Consider the following 14,531-nt stretch of genomic DNA (forward strand, 5'->3'; position numbering starts at 1 on the left):
GTTTTCAAATGCTTTGCTTATTTTACGCTCTGGTTTCTTAAATGTTTATATGATATTTGTGCCCACTTCTTGTGTGCTAACTCCTCTATGATGGGAGAAGGAACTCAGGATGGGTACACCCTCCCCACCCCATGAGTTTGGTCCCAATGGGGTGTCCGGGAGTGGGCGAGGGTCACCCATACCACGGTCTGTTTCCTCAACCTTGCTGGACCCATATACGGCCTGACTAGAAGTGTTGTCACTCCCCTGTTGATATACCTGTGTTATCCATTTGTAAACTTTGAACTGTATCACCCAGACACTTTATGCCTTTGTTTTTCTTTTTTGTTCTGTTGAAACTCAATAAAAACGTATTGAAATAAAAAGCCAGCCACTTTCAATACATAATAATGGGATTGGTCAGCACTGATCTACACTCCCTAATCAGGCAAGGAAGAGATGATCACTTATTATCTCCTTGTACTCAAAAATGTGATAAATCCTAATACCTTCATAAAGTGCTGGTGTGATATTTTGGATAATTTGTGCAATTCATTGTAAACAATCACTCCCTTAAGTTTCTGTGTGGGACTTTATAGGAAGAAAAAATATATATTTTTTGTTGTTGCTGATTGTTGGAGAATAACATTTGTTTTTGGACTTGCTGCACAGTTTTTTGATTTTTATGCACTTATATATTTTTGTGAATGGTGAGATATACAATTGCATACTATGCACACATTGTTTTATTTTGCACGTTAGCATTTGAACTTTTTTGAGAGTGATTGTTTACAAATTAATTTGCACAAATTATCACACCAGCACTTTATGAAGGTAATAGGATTTATCACATCTTTGAATACAAGGAGATAATCAGTGATCATCTCTTCCTTGCCTGATTGGGGAGTGTAGATCTGTGCTGACTAATCCCATTATCATTTCACTGTTTGGTTTCACCTACAGCTAGGCAGCAGCGATCTTGCATCCTCCTTTTTTGTGGCCATAAATACCTTTGGCCTGTTGTTTTTTTTTCTACTTTCAAGAAATAAACTGTGAGCCAGCAGCAGGTAGACACATGATCACGTAAATGTATGGGACAGCCTTCTTCCGGGTTTTGGTCGTGCATGTGCACACCCCCTGACAACCCATGCTGTGATTTGACACAGCATGATTTTGGTAGCATATTAAGCCAATGAAGTACACAAACACATAAAACTCTGTGTGCAAAGGATCAGTGATTTGGCTATTTATTATCCCTGAAGAGCTAAAAGCAGCATGCATTACACAGACTGCTCATTGTTAGGCCCAAAGTTAAACTTTTTATTGCCCCTAGATACCCCTTCCCAGCCAGCGTCATTAGTACAATGTCAGTTTACAGTGTTATCACTAATCATTGTATTAGTGTCACTAGCGATGTCAATGTCAGTTAGTGACCCTCCCAGATCGTGTCTGTTAGCTATCTGAGAGGGTCCGCCACCCTATCACAATGACACTATAAATTGCTGATCACCGCCATTACAGTATAGCATCTATAACTGCGTAAATTTTAGTATACAGTATATACCATATACCATTTTGTAGAAACTATAACTATATATTAATTTACACTTATTGTGATTTTTTTCTTCCAAAAACATATAAAAGAATACACTTTGGCCTAAATGTATGAAGAAATTAGAATTATTATTTTTTTTTTATTGGATATGGGGCTCCATTCACAAAGCAGTAGTAGCACTTTAAAAATTGTGGTAAAATATTGCTCAGCATTCTTCAAAAAGTTTTTCGGCATTCACAAAAAAAAAGGCTACTAAAATACTGCATGTGGTATTTTGCTGTGTTTTGCATTATTTCCCACATGAAACAGTGCGATAATTTATGGCAGGTGTGAGGTAATTTACCTCAGATCTTGTCATATCCATCAGGTGGCGCTTCCATTCCAGTGCATGCTTCTCAGGGTTTTGGCAGAAGTGAGTGACGACAGAGGAGAGCTCAGCAGACGAGAAGCCAAACATTCTGGATCTGGTGGAGCACTTGGTAAGCCTTTCAACATCCTCATTTGTCTTAACAGATGCACTTTCATGTTTAGCTTGTGGCATATGTTTTTATCTGTTTTTCTGCCTCAGTTTTGGTACCTACCTTACTTGTGGCACATGTTTGTTCTGTATTAAATGGCTCATTTCTGCATGCTTAGACCCTATTTTAGCTGGACACCTCTGCTGTTTCCCTCACTGTTAGCTGCACACATGTATCCTGCTTGTTTGCCCAAAAATGGCCAGTGTGAATGTTCATCCTTTCTTCTCAACTTGTTTGGATTTCTGCAGCATGCTCCAACATGTTTGCTGTGCATTTGTTTGATTTGGTTTAAAATAGGAAAAGGAGAAAACCAAATTTTTACTTATTTACAGCTCCAAACATCCAATCTTGATACAGACATATCAACAGCAGAGGTACATATATATACTGTATAAACACTGCTCAAAAAAATTAAAGGAAACCTTTTTTAATCAGAGTATGAAATCAAGTAAATTAAACTCCTGTGGTATTGATCTGGTCAGTTAAGTAGCAGAGGGGGTTTTTAATCAGTTTCAGCTGCTTTGGTGTTAATGAAATTAACAACAGGTGCACTAGATGGGCAACAATGAGACAACCTCCAAAACAGGAATGGTTTTACAGGAGGGGGCACTAACATTTATTTCTCTAACTCATCTTTTCTGACTGTTTATCACTAGTTTTGCATTTGGCTAGGGTCACTGTCACTACTGGTAGCATGAGGCGATACCTGGACCCTATAGAGGTTGCACAGGCAGTCCAACTCCTCCAGGATGGCATGTCAATACGTACCATTGCCAGTGTCTCCCAGCACAAGAGCATGGAGGAGATTCCAGGAGACCGGCAGTTACTCTAGGAGAGCTGAAAGGGGCCGTAGAAGGTCCTTAACCCATCAGCAGAACCTATTTCTACTCCTTTGTGCAGGGAGGAACAGGATGAACACTGCCAGAGCCCTACAAAAGGACCTCCAGCAGGCTATTGTCTCTGACCTAACAATCAGAAACAGACTTCATGAGGGTGGCCTGAGGGCCCAATGTCCCCTAGTGGGCTCTGTGCTCACTGCCCGGCACCGTGGAGCCTGATTGGCATTTGCCATTAAAAACCAGAATTGGCAGGTCTGCCACTGGCACCCAGTGCTTTTACAGATGAGAACAGGTTCACCCTGAGCACATGTGACAGACGTGAAAGGGACATCGTTCATCATGACCGTGCCTGTAACATCGTTCAGCTTGACCAGTTTGGTAGTGGGTCAGTGATGGTTTGGGTAGGCATATCCATGGAGGGAAGCACAGACCTCTACAGGCTAGACAATGGCACCCTGACTGCCATTAGGTATCGGGATGAAAACCTTGGACCCATTGACAGATCCTATGCTGGTGCTGTGGTCCTGGGTTCCTCCTGGTGCACAACAATGCCCGGCCTCATGGGGCAAGAGTATGCTGCTGGTTCCTGGAGGGTGAAGCAATTGATACCATTGAATGGCCCCCACACTCGACTGACCTAAATCCAATAGAACACCTTTCGGACATTATGTTTTGGTCCATCCAACGCTGCCAGGTTGCACCTCAATCTGATCAAGAGCTCAGTGATGGTCAAGATCTGGGAGGAAATACCTCAGGATGCCATCCATCATCTCATTAGGAGCATGCCCTGACTTTATCAAGCATGCATACAAGCACGTGGGGGCCATGCAAACTACTGAGTACCATTTTGAGTTGCTACAATGAAATTTTAGCAAAATAAACTAGCCTGCTGCATCATTTTTTTCACTTTGATTTTTGTGGTGTCTTTAAATTCAGCCCTCTGTAGATTGATAATTTTCATTTCCATCAAAAGATGTGCTCTTGTTCTTTTTTTCTTAAATGTACTTCATTTGTTTTCTCTGCACCTTCCAAGCCTTGTATGTTTTCCTTTTCAACAGTATGAAAACATGGATCAATATAAGTATGTATTTATTATTCCTACCTTCACATGCATACTTTCAGAATTCGGGACTAACATGTTTTTATTGTGTCCAATAGATGCTACATCCCAAAGTGAGACAGGAGCAAGACAGGAGCATGTTATGGAGGTAAGTGATGATAGCTTCCTTTCAATCCTAAAATACATGTTTTCAAATGTTCTCACTTGTACTATATGCCTCCTTTGTTGAAATTTTGTGCCTAGTGTTGTGTGAAGGAATTTCTAGTTGAATTAGGCATCTTTATTTGTTTTTTTCCTTTGTAGACACCCAAATATTCGGCACGGAAAATACTTAAGGGGAAAACACCTCAAAATGGCTAATTTCCAAAGAGAGTGCCATACTACATTCTTGTGAAGGTATTTACTCCTGTCCAACCCAACATACTTCACATTTCTTTATCTAGCTGTGCATAACTTTGTGATTCTCTTGTAGTTGAAGGATGCATTATCCAAAAAAAAAAAACCGTAGGAAAGACGGCCTTGGTCAAACCAGCAAAGTTAATGATATGAATTGATCAACAACTGAAAAGCATCTTTATGTTTTTCATAGTGCCCTAAAGACAATGTTGTCCCAGAAGCAAGCTATCATGGAATCCACAGGTCATCCAGTAAGTCTTGCTCTTCTGGAAGCAACAAAAGCAAGGTTAGTGTAAACCTGTGAGAATGCTAAAGTCAAACAAGTAAACAATGTTCTTCATGTCCTGTAAATCTCTCAGCAGATCTGTCATTCACAAGTTTCCACCATCTTGGCAAGTGATGAAGAAGGAGAGTACTCAAGAGAGAAGAAAATGTCATTTAACTCTGAACCAAGTAAACTACATAGATCGCAGTGAATAATGAGGGTGCAGTTCAAACTTGCATGATCTGTGTGGAGGATCCCTAAACTGACAGCAGTGACACTTGCATGAAGACCACTTTCTTAAGATCCAAGAAAACGCAACATCATGAAATTTTCAGTGACAGCAGTGTCAAGCAAATGGCCAGTACCCCTAACAAGAGGAAACGTTTAGATGGTTGACAACAAAATCTGAAGTTCAAATATGAAGAGGTGGTATTGGTCAATAATTTGGCTCCTGTGTTTGACAAGTTGTTGGGTCCCCACAAGAGCTGTAAATGCAGTGGGAGTTGCACCCTGTAGTAAAAAAGATAATGTGAAAAAGAGATACCAAGACATCAAGGGCAACATCAAAAGGAAAATGGCATTGATCAGGAAGGAAAGGTTAGTTTGATTTTGTGTACTGACAGAAAGCATGACTACAAATGTCTGGATTGCATTTCACCTTTTCTACTGTACATCCTAGTTGTTTAACTTGTTTGCTTCATTGCTTATCTCTTTTCTTCTAGGCGAAAAACGGGTGGTGTATTACAAGCTTCTGTTGAGATGTCTGACTATAAAAAAACATTGGTGCCTTACATCCTTACAGGGACAGTTATAACGCTGGCCAAAGGTTATCAAACCTTGAGCAACAAAAGAGGTAAGTACATCGTGTTCGCAAATATTCTAGACGCATGTTCAATGTTGATGTTGGGTTCTCCCTTGCAGCCCTATTGTATCTTGCCAAGAAGAACTCCCCCTTCCTTCAGAATACTATGCTATTTTAAATTTACCAGAGGTGACCATATAGCATGTTTGGCCAGCACTGGATTTATCATGGACTTAGATGAGTAGAAGAGGGGAAGGACATGGGACAACTTTGACTTAATCAGTATCTGTTCTCTTGCAGATGACCCCACACAAGAAGGAAACATCCTACTATTTTCTGTGGAAGCAGATGTTTAAGATTTGTGCTTCTCTGCATCTGACAAGAATTATGACATCAGCCAGTCTCAAGAACAGCAGCCTAATGTCAGTATTGAGGTAGTTAACCTTCTGCAACCATCTTCAAGTTCCCAAAGCAAAGAAACCAATTTAAGCCAAAGTTCAGTAGATGGTAATGCCAATTTGGGTTTGCCCAATTCCCCAATCGGAATACGACATGCGCGTACTATATGTTTCACACCTAATTTTGATCAAAAGCAACTTGTTTATGAGCAACAGCAGAGTGAGAGGTTCCACCAGGTACCGTTAGAACATCGTAAAATCTCAGAGGGTCGTTCAAAGGCCACTGAAGTCGAAATTAAGGGCATGAAGGCATGTATGCAGGAATTATTTACAAGTGCAACAGAGTATCGACAAAAGACATTTTCTGGCATTAAACCACCGCCTGATTTCGCCTCTCCCTCTGCTGTTGCCTTTTTATAAAGGTAATCTCTATCCACCAGTTTTTTGCCTAATGTGTATTTTTTATATGTGACTTTTGTATTTCAGAGTAAGCAAGTGTACCTGAAGGTGACATGTTTTTTTTTGGAAAGAGCAGAGAGAGTTACAGCAGAGAGGGGTTAGAACATCTGACTGAGCACCTGCACTTTATCTACTTGGCATCAAAGTTTTTTTTTTTTTTTTATATATATATATGCACTAAAGTCACCTATGAACTTTGTACTTGGACATTCCCTGGCACTAATTTTTATTTTATATTTTTTATTATTTTATATATATTTTCTGGCACTATTACACACTTTATGACACATTCGTTTTTATTGTGTATATTTTGTGTATACTTTTATTGTGAATTTAACATCACTTATTGTGGAATATATTTTTGTGCGGTTTATTTATACAATATCTATTGTGAAAGTATTTAACACACTCACGTGTCATACACATAATTTATTTATACCACTTTGATGGCCTAAATTGTACTACCTAGGATACAGACAAGTTATTGCCTATCCCAGAGTAGTATTAGCAAGCGCTATATAAATCCCACTATTGGGGTTTTCCTTCTTTCAACTACTATATATTCTATAGCAGCTGCTATCACCACCTTAACCCACCCTCACACCACTCCTTCACAATAGGACCACCATAGGCGCGAAGGATATACACCATCTTGGGGTATATAATCTTTTCAAATTCTTCATGTTACTAATTTAATTTTGTTTATTCATTTTGGAATTTGTTTAGCTTAGTTTTGTTTAATTTTATTTAATTTATTAATTTTCTAACAAATGACAGATTTTTGACACAAATCTAACCAATCACCAAAAAAGTGTAAAAAATGAATAAAGACACAACACAAGTTTTTGACAATTCCTTTATTGAAAAAAAAATCCCCTGGTGTAGATCCTTTATCAATAACGATGCCCGATGCCACCACCAGACCTGAAAAAGAAAACAAAAACCTCCGGCCTCGTCCAATGCTCCCGCCGACTGCCTGCTCCGCTGTCTGACATTTTGTTAACTAAGGAGTGGAGTCACCTGATGTCAACAGATGACCCTGCCTTCTTGTGACATCACCTACTGGGGCATGCTGTATCTCTGTCCCAAAACACCCTCCCATGTTGAGAGCATGTGACCTGGTATGGTTCAGGAGGGGGGACGCTTGCTCGTTACCCCCCTCTTTCCTGGCCTGCCAGGCTGCATGCTCAGATAAGGGCCTGGTATGGATTTTGGGGGGACCTCACGCTGTTTTTTTTTTTTCATTTTGGCATGGGGTTTCCCTTGAAATTTATAGCAGACCCCAAGGACCTGGTATGGTTTGGGGGGGACCTACGCTGTTTATATTTCTGAATTGTATATTGCCGCCATTCTTTTGTTTACACTCCAGCTCTCAGTGGGAAAGACCGCTGACAGCTCATAAGTCATTGCTTGTTAAGGTTGCGGCGGCCGGCTTCTTGGCCCGCTCCTTAACAACCAGCTATCCTGCACATAGAATTCGAATCAGCTGATCATTTTTTGACCAAACTGAACTTGAATCATTCCAAACATTTGGAATTCATTGGAAAACTAATAAACAAAACAAAATTAAATGAATTTCAACAAAATGTGTTACTATTTCATTCTGAGATTCGGATACATCTAAATCCTCGAATAACTATAACTTTGTCCGAATTTCAATTCTGACCGAAACAAATTGAACATGTCATTTGGTTACTAAGCCCAGCTGCACAAGAATATATGTGCTGCAGTTTTAGTTCATCTTCACCATTGTCATTTTAAACAATGTTGATCCTAGTTTTTTGAATCTAAACATCTCTTCATCATTAAAATGAGGATATGTTTTGCAGTGTGTATCAAAGTAGGATGGGACACCTATGTTCCTTTGGCATATACCTTATGACTTGCAATTACAGTAGATTTGCACAATTCCGGTCTAACACTGGTTGTTTGGCCCATTATAATATTGTTGGCCAACATATTGGTTTTATGTTGGTTTTTGGGAAGGTTTTTGAAAGCAAACATACAAGAATGGTTTTGTGTTGCCTAAATATTTTTCTAAGATATTTCCAAAGATCTTGGTGTAAAATAAATGTATTGCCACATATGTTCAAGCAAAGACTCAGAGCTTCCACAGAAGCTGCTGAAATGAGCAGCTTGTGTTGAAGTGTGAGGGTTACAGACAGCCTGATATGGGGGCCACAACCTGTGTTCCTTTTCACCAAAAACAGAGTAAAGTACCTGGCAAGATTTACAGAGTAAGAGATGATGCATACCTTAAAAAATAGCGTGTATGAAGTGCTGTCAGGCTTGATGGCCATGGTCATTGTGATCAGATTCTGAGATTGGTGGAATAGGGTCCTCGTCAGTGTCTTGAAACTCAATATCCAGGTACAATCCTGCACGATGGGCTACAATATTAAAGAGGCAGCAGGCCAAAAACATGTTGCCATGTTTTCATGGCTATAGTGCAGAAAGCCACCAGATAGGGAGATACCGTAGGACCTGCTTTTAGGAACCCCAAATGACCGCTCAATGACATGTCTTATCTTAGTAACTGCTGCATTGTAGCATGATTCTGTAGATGTTGAGGATCTGGTTTAGCCATTTCTTTTGCATTCAAAGCTAAAAAGCTACTGTGTATATTTTGTGTGCAAGGTGTGAGGCGCGAACACAGGAATGTAACATTGAACATTTTCCTCTAGATATCATGTATTTGAAATGCATTGAGACATATTTGATAATAAAATGTTTCTCACCAAGAATCCAGCATCCAGTTATTCTGTCAAAATGGTGGTAGAACTGTGATTGCCTTAATATGTGGGCATTGTGGACAGATCCTGGGAAGCCGGTGAGCACATTTTTGATGAACTTATTTGCATCGCAGACAACCTGTATGTTTAGGGAGTGGTACCCCTTCTTGCCATGGTAGATGTGTTCTTTTTCAAAAGGGGCAAAAAAAAGGCAAATAGGAACAGTCTTTGACACCCATGACTTCGGGGAATCCCAGCTACTGCATTAAAATCATTATTAATCTAATCCCACTCCTGATGTGTGTTAGGCAGGTAGATATATTTGGGAGCAATTTGCCTGAAACCCTGCAGGGCCTAGCAAGCAGAGAAAGATGACTGTGACACCCCCATCCTCTCTCCCCCTACCATCTGATAAGAGGTCTTGCCCTGAAAGTGCAAGACAGCCAAAAAATTGGTCATGGCAAATGAGGTTAGATGTGTGAATTGAGTTTAAAGACATTTTATGTGGCATTTACAAAGCTTTATGAATGTTTTGCAGTATGGTATAGTGAATTGAAAGTTGCAGGATTGCATGCGATATTTAGGAAAAATGTGTCCAGATACCTAAATACCCCATGCAAGATGCTTTTGTGAATGGAGCCCATGTTCTATAACAGAAAATAGAAAATAATGTTTTGTTTTGTTTTGTTTTGTTTTTTCAAACTTTTCAATCTTTTTTTCATTTATATAGAAAAAAATAAAAACCCAGTGGTGATCAAATACCACTAAAATAAAACTCTTTTTTGTGAAAAAATATGAAATACATATCCTCACGTGAGATCATAACAAGAGGAAGTTCCGGTTCGAGGTGGAACGCAGATGGTACGCAGAAGCAGCGTTCCTACACCCTGAGAACCGCACTCTCCTTATCTAAAGGCTTTTTATCTGCATGTTTGTAGTAAGTGCATTTTTAATCATTAAAGGGTTTTAATGTGTGATACTTCGCCATGAGAGCCTTCTTTCTTCTCTCCATTTATATCATGGTCCTTACATTAAACGGCTTGATTTTACATACGCTCTGAGAGAGAGTGATCCCAGACATCCAATGTTATATAAATCTCGGAGGTTTATTGATGGGATATCTGTCTGGTATTTGATCAGCTGTTAAGAGGATATCGCTTATGTGACCCTCTATAATCAAGGGGTCCTGTAGTTCTGGTAAGCAGTTTATCTTGCACTCACTGGGTGAAAGAGAGAAGGTGAAGGTGAAAAATTAACACATTCTTCTATCAAGCCTCAGGATACTCACCAACTGAAATTTGAGATTGAGATATATCTTGCTGACGTTTTGCACTAGTGACTTTTCATTTATGTTTCAATGTTTTTATTGAAGTTTTGGAAAAAAAGTTTTAACAGTGCACAAGGAGCCAACATGGCTCAATTACTTCTTATGTATACAGTAAATATCTCAGAAAACAGGAAATACAATGGTGCCAATGCAAAAAAACACAAAATCAAAAATGAGTAGTCAATAAGACTGTAACCTAAAATGTAAACTGAAGTTAGGCATCCAACCATCAGTGTGGAAGCATAGCGACACATGGACAGACAGCGCCCCAGCCATTACACCCTACAGGACCGACGGTCCGGGTCCGACCCCCCAATGGCGCCCCTACGGGAACTTACTGCGCCCTTCTGGAGGGGACGACCCCCAACCCCGACCCCAATACCAAGCCCTCCACTAGTGGGGGGCACAGCCTGTCGTCCGTGCACTGTCAGAAAAATACCAGGAAATAAGAAAAAAGAGAAAAAGAGTGAGAGAAAGGGAAGAAACATCAGCGGCTATTTAAAAAGTAGAGGGTCGAGGGTCGACACCCAGGCCCCGTCCGCCCCACCGGGGGAAATTCCCCCAACAACAACTCGTCCAAGGCTACCAAGGCGCCCGACCACCCCTATGAGGGGCCCGCCAGGTACCTTATCCAGGGGTCCCAAGTTTTATCAAACATTTGCATCCTATCATTCAAAATTGCCACCATCCGTTCGTTTAACATGATCCAGGTCAGTTTGGCTTTCAAGAGCTCGAATGGCACCACGGGGGTTCGCCACGAGCGGGCTATGGCTATTTTAGCGACTGTGAACACAAAGGCAATGAGGCGCTTAGCGGGTTTAGTTGCCCCCTCCACTGGTTTACCCAAAAGGGCATTTTGGGGGTCCTTCGTCAAGTTGACTTGAGTCAAGGAGTAAACAAAATTGTAGACTCGGATCCAAAAGCGGCGGACTTTCGGGCAAGTCCACCACGTGTGGAGCACCGTGCCCGCCTGGCCACATCCCCGAAAACAATTGGGGGATGCAGTGCTCACCGCCACTGCCAACCTGACCGGTACCATGTACCAACGCAAAAACACCTTAAAGTTTGCTTCTATCAAGGAAGTATTAAGTATGGATCTAGAGTTAAACTGTGCTAAAGTATTCCATTCCGCCCTGTCCAGAGACTCTCCCAGATCCTCCTCCCAGCGTAACATGTATGGTAGTTTACTGTCATCACCGTGGAGTATATTATAAATCGTAGATATGTAGCCTTTTTGTTTATCTAGTGTGCGGCAAAGATACTTCATTGGTGTGGAGGTAGTGATATCGCTCTTACGCCTAAGGGAGGCTGCAAAATGGGAGATCTGGGCGTAGCGAAAGTACTCCCCCTCAGGGAGGGAATACTTCTCCTGCAGTTCGGACCTGGTAAATAGTCCCTGGTGGTCGCATAAATCTGCCAACCTGAGAAGGTGACTTTTTATTTAACCACTTTATGCACCTTTCCACTCTTGCATGGCAATTTATATAAGTTTATTTCATTTAATTTGTGGCACTTATTATTTGCAAACTAGTGCACTTTATTGTCATATTTGCTTATTTGTATCACGTATGTGTTTTTGTTGAGCGCCGTACCCCCCTTTGTATAAACATTATTCACGTATATCACGTTTTACGTTGCAGCTCACAGTTGGAATTAATTCCATAATTAATAGTTCACATACAACACTAATACCACTACATAATATTTATCTTTATCCACTAGCGCAGGTTGTTTGGTGTCCAACACCAATCCTTTTTTCACTATATTGCATACCGCATACCCGTGCAATAGCCAGTTAAAGTAGCACAGTGCTGAATAACAAAAAAATGCCCAGGTCATGAAGGGGGTAAAACTTTTTAGGGGTCAAGTGGTTAAAGGTTGACTGTTGGCCCAAAAGCCATATGAAAAGACATGTCCCTCAGGGCAGTGCCTAACTCAAGATATTTTTACAATAGTTTGCTATTTATCCCTACAAACGCCAAACATTTACCAACAGGATCCCCCTCATAGTCTTAAATAGTATTTACCAGTAAGTTTGGGTTCACCAAATTTCAAATGTTTTTTTCCACGACATATTGTACCTGGGCAGATTCACTCATGTCTAAAAAGCACATTCATGATCTGTAAACCTATCCAACTGATTGGACAGTAATATTCAAAATATATTCTAGTTTTCTGTGTGCATTGAATATATATATTAGTTGTCTGTTTTTCTTTCAGTTTTCCCTTCAAATTATATGAGTGTTCTGCTAAGCAATGCAATGTTCAAGTGCCAAGTTAAAAGGCATTAAAAAAATAAACAAAAGTATGCTATGATATTGTGTGAAAAAGTCAGCATTTGTAATAGCTTTTACTATAAATGCTAGCAATGCTTCTATACACTGATCAGCCATAACGTAATGAATGTCCACGTAATAATATAGCCAACCAACTTTCTGCCAACCTGGTAACAATTTGGCAACTTGATGCCAAATTGATAATCATTGTTATTCCTTTAACCTGTCAGTGGTCATAAAGTTATTGCTGATCCATATAAACCTCTCAAAAACAATGAGTTTCATATTAAGAACACACAAATGCACATAAATGTTAGTAAACCGGGTGTACTAAGTAGCTGTCAATTTTGGAGTACATGTTATTTATGGTAACAGTTACATAACTGTTGTCAGGGCGTAGTCTGGTCCTGGTCTGAGATGGCCACCTCGTGGTCCTGAATCTCTTCTATCCGAGGTGATTCACAGAGAAATATGGGAAGAACATACTGGAGCGCATCTGCAACACGGTCCCAGTCACCCTGAGAACAGGGAATCCAGCTGAGCCGAAAAATATACTGGAAATATTCCGTTCACAAATGCAATGCGAATCCAAGGCTGCATCACAGGCCTCATCCCGGGGGTCCCACTCTCCTATTAAACGACCTCTCAGCCCACAGGGAATTAACTCTACCCCCTCTGACACATGGGCTTCATCAGCTCCAAGTCAAGGAGATCTTCATGAAATCGCTGCTGACATTAGGATCACATTATCAGCAACCATTTCAAACCTGCGTGAAGACATACACGCCATCTGTACTAGAGTTGGAGAGGTAGAGAGAACAACAGCCCACGATGATGCCACACTATGCCAAGTCTAAAAAGTAATGGAATTACATGGTATACACCTGCGAGAACTTCACGGACACTTGGAAAAACTTCGATAACAGAGGCAGAAGGCGCAACTTAAGGGTGAGAGGTCTCCCTGAAACCATAGAACCAAACAGTCTCACCCAAACAACCACTGCCTTATTCAATGATCTTCTTGAGAGGCCACATGACACACCTATAGCAATGAGGCACTGAGACCAAGGAAGAGAGATAGGGATCCCCCAGAGACGTTGTATGTCGTTAAGAGAGCTGCCCTCTAAAGGAAGAAATCCTTAGGAAGGCCCGCAACCGAAATCGTATATCATTCCAAGGCATGGAAATCAAGATCTATCAAGATCTCTCCAACATAACTTTACAGCACAGAAAAGAGCTGAGCCCCATACTAGATCTCCTGCGAGTTAGAGATATCACTTATCACTGAAAGTTCCCCTTCTGCCTCTCTGCATCCACCCAAGGCTGTACAGCAAACTTGAGTGTACTAGAAGACTTAGAACACTTCTGCAACCTTTTGGACATCCCTCTGATCAACCTGCCCGACTGGTACAGTCACTTTTGGCTACCGCCGATGAAAAATGGCAGCTCTATGGAAGACATCCGCGAAGCAGGAAGTACCGGCCCCACATGCCACAGATTTCTGGTTACTCACTCCCCTACACAAGCAGAGTGAGGCACACCTAGGAACGGCAGCCCCACAACCTCACTGGCTAACCGCAGGGCCTGACTATCCTCTTAAGGAAAATCCTTACTTCCCTCACCGAATGTGAGCTGCATTAAGGTCTCCTACTAATCTGGTTACCAAGTGCGTTTCCCATTAGACTGAACCACATTCTTACGTCTAACTCTACACCAGTATTTAACAGATCACTATCCCAAATGAAGTTGTCAATCTTCCCCTGCTACATTAGGCCCGTGCAGCCATCCCAATTAAATCCAAACGCCAATATTAGACTGCCTAACCCCACAATCTTCTTCGCTAACCAACCATCTTTGGTCAGCAGCTCCTCCTCTAACGTTTACAGCCCCACTTCCGTTGATCTGACACTAAAATCTCCACACAT

This window comes from Pelophylax lessonae (genome assembly GCF_965119305.1).
Source record: "Pelophylax lessonae genome assembly, chromosome: 1".
NCBI classification, from domain to species: Eukaryota; Metazoa; Chordata; class Amphibia; order Anura; family Ranidae; genus Pelophylax; species Pelophylax lessonae.